Below are 9,452 nucleotides of genomic sequence, written 5' to 3'. Positions count from 1 at the left end.
AAAAGCCATGTCAGAGTGCATACACCAAAAGTGTTGGATTTCAAGCATGTAAGTGCATGCCACATCTGAAAGAAAAAGAGAGGAAAGTTCATTAAGGTACCCAAGGTAGACACTGTGGGTGGTAAGTTTATGAGAAAAGATAATGCATATCTGTCAGTGTATAAGAAAGTTATACACCAATTAGTGCCAAAACCGTGTTTTACACCACTGATTGTAAAAATGGCCATATATAAATTATCATTTGTTAAATGATAATGAACAAATCCAGATCTATTCAAACTAATAAATGCGTTTGTTTCTTTTCCTGAACACCGATTAAGTAGGTTAACATGCTTTATTCAACTATTTTTACGCTACCGTCACCCGACGGGATCGCGATGATTTCATTAATTATTTCGGCTTAAATCATCCACACTCATATTTGCTAACCAGCAAAAGAACTGGAAGTCAGAACTAAAAATGGAGAGGATATAATGATGAGTTGCACACCCATTCCAAGTGTCCACTTTTGGCCACAAGTGTCGCTACATGAAAAGTTTTTGAATGCGTTATCCTTTTTTATTTTTCTCGTTGCGCTGTGGTCTGACCTAATATCACGCACGCGTATCTCGCAAAAAAGAAAATCGAATGATTATGTTAATAATTCAGTAGGAACTTCGGAAGGCATTCCTGTGTCTTATCGCGTGGTTTAGAAGAAAATATGGAAGGAACGGTTCTATGCAAAACGGGAAAAAGACGTGAATAGCGGGAATTCGGTTTTCAATGTTTCGTTTTTCAATGTTTCGTTTGTCGCGTGTTTGAAAGCGACAGTTTAGTCAAGAAATGGCACCTCGTTATATCCGATCAAATTGCTCATGTTTTTCTTTATCATGATGCACCGAAATTGTCCTCGTTATAACCGAATCTCGTTATAACCGAACTCGTTATAACCGATTCTTTCTGCCATAGGTTTACACGCAAAAGAAAACGGGACCGACGCGATCACCTCGTTATAAGCGGTTCCTCGTTATAACCGAACTCGTTATAACGGGGTTTCACTGTATACAATGTAGCTACAGTACATGTATGCATGTGACAGGAAATACATTATAGCTCACTATGATTTCACCCATTCCAGAATATTCTGGGAAGTGCTAACATATTTGGCTGAGTGAGGCACTGTCCCTGTAGCCCAATGTGATTGGTAGTTAATTTTGGCAATGGTGTTATGCACATAGTTAGGCAGTGAGTCATCCAGGATTCCTGGAATTTGGACTTGCTAGTATGTTCAGGTATGTGGCCCCAGGTTGGAGAAAATTACAGAATGTACTAGAAAGGGGTGAATGGATAGTATATAAGCTGGAGAAATTCTGCGGTAGGCAGAGTAACCAACACCTCTGCTCTGAGAGTTACGTCACTTCTGGCTCTGAAGCGACTTGTTATAGTCAGTCCTGTGTTACCTGCTGACCTGCTATACAAACTGTGTTTGTGGAGATAAGGCCTGGAAGACATTTTGCCTGCAGAGAATTAATTTGCCTACATTGGAGAGAGACTCCATATCTTAGTGTCAACGGACATTATTACGGCAAAGCTGTGACGGGCTGGATTCCTTGCTGGACATTATAAAGTGAATCATCATTCAACGCATCAACTGGACATGGTCGTCATAACATTTGGATTCTGCCCGTTTCCTGTGGATTCTGCACGTTTCGCTGTGGACGTATATCCTGGATTTTTACTCCGGATTTATACCGAGGATTATCACAACCTGCGCCTCTGGATTTACGTCTGAGGTATCATTCATCGGTGCCTCGCGGATCATTCATCTGTGCATCGAACATCGTATCTGGACACTGTCAAAGGATTACTTGCTTTCAAATTTGGCTGTACTACGTGTAAGTGATTCCACTTCCGATTTATAATTGTTTCTATTGATCATTATTGTACTGATGTGAAAACCGATTACGAGTCTGTATCCACAATCGCCTGAACATTAGTTGATTGTTTCTTTTGTGCGATCATTCTCAGAGTGATTTTTGGTCGTAACAACGGTAGACAACCCATGGAAACAACTAGTGAATGAAGCCAAATGAAAGACATCAAAATCCGGGTTGCCTCCTTCCTTTTTATCAATGAAATGTTTGCCTATGGTATGAAGTACAAACTGTTGTACAGCAGGGACTGTATTTGCTCATATGAAGTGCTTGTCAACTTTATACAGTGTACATTGTAGCTTCAGATATCTAAGAAAACATTCTTTCTACGTTCTCGCTCTCTGCGAGGAGAAGCGAAAGTTCGATCTGAAGTAGGCAGACCTGGGATATGAGACGCTTCAGTTGGGAAAGCCGGAAAGAAAACTTTTCCCACCTAAAGTGGATTCTCATGTAGACCAGACAGCCAGCAGAAAGGTTGGGGGGGGGGGGGTAATAATGACAACATGGTTTGCACTGTACATAGGTTGTACATGGTACATTCCACATGTACATCACAGCTTGCAAATCTCTGATATCCTGGCATTGCAACAAAGATGCAACACCCAAGTTCCTATGCAAGCCAACACCCACAAGTAGAGTTTTGTAAGGTTGTGTCCTGGATTTGTGTGGTGTATAGGAGTATTCAACTGAATGCATACCTTTCACTTGATAGTTTCAGTAAGGCGGTCCTCGATGGCTATTAGTGTATTCAAATGTGGACTTTGGACTTTGCATTTGAATTTCTTTTCTCTTTCATTCTCAAACTGAGTACGCAACTGTGAATTTGCAGACTTTCTCTGGGGGTGGGAGGAATAATAAAGCCTTACAGCGTGCCAAGCAGGACACACATTATGGTGCATCTGTGCTAATGGTCATTTCTCCTCAGACTGCACATAATAGCATAATATCCTTTTCTGCAATGGAGCTTGAAGTAATCATTTTAATTCACCGTCAATTTGTCACAAACAAACAACATTCCAGAGGAGGAGTTCACTCGAAAGTTTACTGTCACACAGGAAAGGTGTGTGCTGTGTTTGCCTCATACAGTATTTTGCTTTTCTCTTATTCTACGTGTAATATGATGCATTCCAAAGATTTGAATTTGAACTGGTATAGTTTGAGTTATATAAATGCAAAGTTTTGGAAGATCGTATACTCTGACACACTATCCAAACCTTCCTGGCAAACGGTTCAACAACAAAAATGCTTCAGAAACAATATCCATTGAAAATCATTAATTCTCTCATTTGGCTTGATTTCTATTCTTTGAGTATTGTGTAAGCTCCAACCTTTCAACTGAGGCCCATTCACATGTAAAGTGAAATTACTTTAGAACTCTGTGTGGCTTTTTTTTTCTCCATACAACAGGACACTGCAGTATTGCACAGAAAAAAAGAATGGAAATTTGGCCCTACATTTAAGACGGATGACATGTTTACAAGCAATTTTGCTGGCAGAGAATGTGCAGTGTAGCGACACTTGAGCTGTTGCTATACAGTAGTATCAATTGGTGATTCAGAACTGTGTAAACATGTGTATTAAAAGTACATGGCATGCCACTGTTCATAATCTGGCAGGGCTGTACAAAAATGTAAATCTGTTCCTATTTCAGTAGCTATCAAGAGTTCATATTAAACACACAGATTAACACATCACTGGTATCATTATTGATATTTCGAATTCAATGATCCAGTTCATCAGGAAATCACATCCCTAGTCTTTCATTGTGATTTTTGTTTCATTTTAAGTTCAGTCCCCCATACCATCCCCTCCAAAAAAACTATCAACCTTAAATGAATAAACAGTATTAAAAGAATTAATGGTAAAAATGAATTTTAAGCATGTTTACTGCACAAAGAGGGTTATTGGTCGGTGTAGATCTGAACCAAAGTTGTAGAAGAATGTGCTCAATATCAGTTGAACTGTAACGTTTTGAATCTTGATACAAATGTAACTCCCTTGACCATTCTATCTTTGCCTGTGGCAGTCAACCCAAGGGTGTGGAGTGTGTTCTGATGGGGTTGATTTATATACAGCATCTTGGCTCAAGAGTGCTTGGAAAAAACTGTTGCAGTGCTCGTATCCAACTAGATTCTAAACCAAACATTTAGTCTTGACGAAAGTTGGCGACTCTACATCACTTTGGCTAACACACCCATAGTGGTTTCCATTTCAAGTGCCAGCTCTCCCCCAACACCCTCCACCCCCCCCCCCCCAACCCTTTATCCCGGGTACCATCTGTACGAATTGCTGTACGGAGAGTACAACAGGTTCATGTTCATCACATTTGTGCAAGCTTCTTCTTCTTCTTGGCTACTGTCCAACATCCCAATGTAGGGGCCAACCAGACAGATGGTGCACTGGTCAATGTCAATCACGCAGAGAGAGAAGTTTGAAAATTCAATCACTTTGCTCTTGAATGCTTTATGGGACCAGTCTTACCGCATAATGTTGTAAAGTTTGGTTCAAAAGTCAACTCACACTTGATAATAATTCAACTCACAAATCCAAAACCCCCAACTTTAAGCCATTAAGGACAGCCTGAATTTGCTACACCTATTGTACAATGTACATAGTACTGTTCTCATCTAGACACCTGCCCGAGTATACTCTGGATTAGTCTTCAACAAGTTAAAACCACAAAATTTTAACACCAAGCTCGTGACCCATAAATAATCAACCCATAATTTTTGTAAAGGTGACCAGTATTAAAGTATGTACTCTAGGCCCCCTACATATTCTCTATTTTCGCATGATTATTATTATTTTTTTTTTTTTCATCATGAGCGGCTCAAAAACATAAATTCACAGGTTCTTGAATTTGTGTTGCGCAATTGTCGACATGTTCAAAATGTGCAGAGAAAACTATATTTTGGTGATTTTAGAATTTGAGCTAGCCAAAAGTACTGTATGTAGTTTAAATAATGGAAAATCACTGCACCTTAAAAATTTCCACATTTACAGTACCAGTACCTAGATAAAACTTCATGAGTTCTTGGTTTCATTTTTTTTTTCAAATGAAAATTTCTATTTCAGATACAAATCTTCCATTAGGTTTCCTAACTGCACAGCTCAAATTGACTGTTCCGTAGGCCTAATGATGGTGTCTGCACTTAGATGCAGTTCTCACGAGATTCAGGAATGTGTAACATTATTAGACTTTTAAATTTTAAGAGGTCCATGTCCACACTTTTAAACCACTTTCTCTAGATATCCTAGAACAATATCTTTCCCTGCACACCAAAGTCCAGAGTATGTTGTATACATGTATTTATACTGGACTACATAAAACCAATGAATTCGATACAAAAAAAAAAAAAAAAATGTTCAGGAAGTAGCACAAGCTAATCCCATTCTCCACAGCTCTTTTCAGTAGGATGCTTGAGTGCACAGCATTCTCAAGAGGAGGAAGTCACTTTTCCTTTTAAAACCTGAAAAAAAAATCTAAAGTCCCATATAAAACACGAACAGGAAAGCTTTCAAGACAGAAGTTCTTGTAAGACTTCCTTGTGACCTTGGTTTTAGAGATCTACAGCAGGTCTACGTACATTGTACGTGGATGTATGAATCTATGATCTTGGATTGAACATTCGTCATACATGGTGCATTTAGACCAGGGTCCAGGGATCACTAGGGAGGTGGAAGAGAAACCTAGAAAGTCTACTTTATCCACTGGTACTGACCATGGCAAATTGCACTGCAACACAACACGCACATGACACGTCAAAGGCTACCCCTTACAATCACTTTCTAGTCCAAAATAATAAGATGGATGTTTTTTCATTTCAAGTAGAGGTCTCACTACATTTTTTTTTTTTTTTTTTGCCTAAATTTAGGAGTTAAGCTACTGTAGATCTACTTTACAATGCAATGAATGAGTGGTTCCCTGATTGAAGAATCACATGCGCACATGAGGTGTCTACAGTACACTCCCACTGTTAGAATTCTATTATTTCTAACGTTAATTCTAACTCTAAACTAGAAAAGCACTCTTGAGAGCGCAGACCTCCACCAAGCAGCTACTTTCCACCGATGATCTTGCTCTTCCCAAAGAGATTTTTCTCCTCTCTATCACTAGGGGAAAGCCCTTTGGGCTTTTCCATAGAGATCAGTGATTTCCACCCATAGGTATCTAGTACATGCTGAAAAATTTCCCAATTTCCCAATATAGAAGCCTTTGTCTTTGTTACGTCATCAAACCCTCAGCTCAGAGCCTCAGCTGCGCGGCACGCCTCGCCCTAACTGCGACCAGCAGCCCCAACGTACAATGTACAGTGTTGGGGCTGCGCCGTTTTTTAATGTTGTACCAAACGGGTGCCGTTCCGGCGCTGTATTTCCTTAATTTTTAAACAAAAACTACTAGGAATACTTACATGGGTCGATTAAACCTAAATGATTCTTATCGGCGACTGTTTGATGCATTTCATTGCTTATGATGCAGAAAATGCTGTCTTATAAGGTAAATATCTTCAGCTCACCGATGCTCACTAAAACTCACAATCACTTGCACATGTATGCGCACAGCATGCATTCAGTCGGTCCATTGACAGCTGTATCGCTCGCTACATGATGCATATTCATTTCACCTTATATGCACCATGCGATGATGCATTATTCATATCCTTGAGCATCCGTAACAGTGACGTCACTGTTTACACATGCGTAGATGTGTACAAGTATAGATCTACACATTCAAGATAGCAGCAAAGCTTTCCACTAGGGCAGGCCGCTTACTCAGTAAAATGTGGAATATTTTGCAGTTTCCAGATAAATTGGTGAGAAGAAACAAGGCAATGGGGTAGATCTAGTGTATATTTCATTTTTTATTGTCACTGTGTTTATGATAGAAATTTAGCCATGGTTTCTATTTGTGAAGTTGCCGTATATGTGACAATAGGGAGTTGTTCGTGATTCTCACTTTAACGAAACTGCGAGGTACATTTGTAGCCGCCAGGACCCCGCCGCAGAGCGGCGGGTCTCCGGGGCTAGCCTCGCCCTAGCCTAGCAGAAAGTGGAGCACACACTTTAGTGCGTGTATGAAAACCTAAAAAATGCACAGCTTGAACTCCCAAGCTGAAGTTCATTGACCCTACCTGCCAAAATATCAAAAATCCTTCATAAATTCCCCAAAACTTCTCGGATCACTAGAGCTACCAAAATTTAATTATCTGTTAGGACCTAGCGACGTTACTTCAGGTACTTGTGTCATTCTCAACCTTTCGTGTATTTCATCAAATCCGTTGCGTTAGACTCTAACGTTAGATTCCTAACTACTTTTTGAGTTATTTTGCGCACGAACAAACAAACAAACAAACATTCCTGACAAACCAACAATGGTATCAAACGAAGTGATAACCTTCTCCCTTAAGCGGAGGTAGGCTCTAGGACCTAAAGAAATTTTCGTCAACAAAGTCAAAGATCTGAGGGTCTAACCCAGTTAACGGTTTAAGTATTTATTCTTTTAACTGTTGTGTTACAGGCGATGCCAATAGTTCCTGGTCTGTCTTTACCACGATCGAGCGAGATTGTTCCAGCTCTAACGTTAGTCTAGAATCTATATGAGGAAACAAACAAAGAAAACTGCAAATTTCGGCCTGGATAGGCCTACTAAAAGGCCAAGCCTCACAATAACAACAATGTGAATAGAGAAGTCTACGATTTATTCAAGTGTTGCCTTCATTTAAATGAACCGTGAAGCCCAGGCCCAGGTGCAGCAGCAACCATCGCGTTAGCAGTGGGCGTCGGCTACACGAGTCAGGCCTATCTGCTTGCTGGCTATCTTCCATATGATTACGTTATCTAAAAAGTGCCTAGTTCCGGGAGAACACTGAAAAAAAAAAAAAAATAAAATAAAATTTATCGACTCAAAAGACGTTAATTTCTCTTACCTCTTCGGTACCCCCAGGTAAACAACGCTATACTCAGTAGACACACTCAGTTTATGATTCCAAGGTAATGCGAGGAAGAGCGGGTAGTTCTCGGCCTTACTTCGAGGTATTTTAGCACAGAAATAGATGCCGTGTAAAGATGAAACCCAGTCGAGTCTTCAGCACTTTCCTCGTGCAGCCTGTCCGCGTAGCTGAAGTCCGTGTGTACGTACGTCCGTCCGCGCATCAGTACCCCCGGTTTGTAGGTAGGATACCGCTTTATACACGTTACACGTCGCTCTCGCCTCCTCTCGGCTAATACCAGAAAAACCACATCTACCACCACCTGTTTTAAGTGCGAGAGTCGCGCGGCACGCGCGACCCATATGCGTATCGTGATTCTCCAGTCCGCGGGCGCAGCAGCTCTGTGCGCCCGCCGCGGTCGTCACTCGACAACCTGTGGATCCGCAGCAGCAGCTGCCATGCCGGTGCCGCCGCAGCCGCGGGCTCCCAGCCGCTTCACACAGTGGGGACCACAGTGTCGTCGTCCGTTTGAAATTGTGGAGCGCCATCTACGTTTGCCTTTGGTTAATGCCTCCACAAGAGAAACGTTATCTTGTGCAACCTCAACCCGTCCTGGTGGTAAAATGACTCTGTGTAATAAAGTTGTATGCTATGATAGTGATTATGCATTAGTATACCAATGTTTCCTTTAAACATTCGGACTATTTTCGCAGTGGATTCGTTCAGGCAGATGCACTGAAAACACACCTATTTCATTTCGCCTAAATGATCAGTCAATGATTCAATTCCTGGGGCCCGTTGCATAAAACTCCAACCGGATTTTTTTCCGGTTGAAATCACAAAATTCCGGTTGGAAGCTCCCAACCAGAGTTTTTATGCAACGGATTTTACATTCTTAGATTAGCAACCTTAAAAAATTCAGGTTGGGCAAATCCCAACCAGAATTTTCTAAGGTTGCAAAAAAAGTTTTATGCAACGGGACCCTGAATATGATTCAGGAATTGAACTAGTAGTAGTAGTAGTAGTAGTAGTAGTAGTAGTAGCAGTAGTAGTAGTAGTAGTAGTAGTAGTAGTAAAAGTAGTAGTAGTAGTATTGTTATCTTTATTTTTATTATCATACTTACTATTATGTAACGTGTATTGAACAGGCTACCTTTGCCGGGGTACATAGTAGCGTTAACGCTGCAGCAGCCGCAGTAGTTACGATACGTATTGGAAAGGGTGATTTTTTTTTCTTTGCGTATGTATGCCGTCAAACCTATTAAATAATAGCCCACACGCCCAAGCCTTGAAATTACAGTCAAGATGATAGCTCCGAATCGATATGGTGATATGATATTCCTAATGAAGATGATTGAATGATAGTTATAACAGATGTGGTTGAAGGAATCCACTGATGAAGTCATCAAAATTTAATGAAGAAGGTCATATTCACAATAATATTCCGTTTCCGCGAATAAAAGAAATTAACATGTGGCTATTTGAAACTCTAAGGATCACAACGTATGATTTCCAAATCTGCATTGTTGAAATTTGACTCGACAGACCATTGTCCACACACACATGTCCAGCTAGCCACTCCCGAGTCAAGGCCAAACGACAATTATGC

Source organism: Diadema setosum, chromosome 3 (assembly GCF_964275005.1).
Source record: "Diadema setosum chromosome 3, eeDiaSeto1, whole genome shotgun sequence".
Lineage (NCBI taxonomy): Eukaryota > Metazoa > Echinodermata > Echinoidea > Diadematoida > Diadematidae > Diadema > Diadema setosum.
This window is presented reverse-complemented; position numbering follows the sequence as displayed.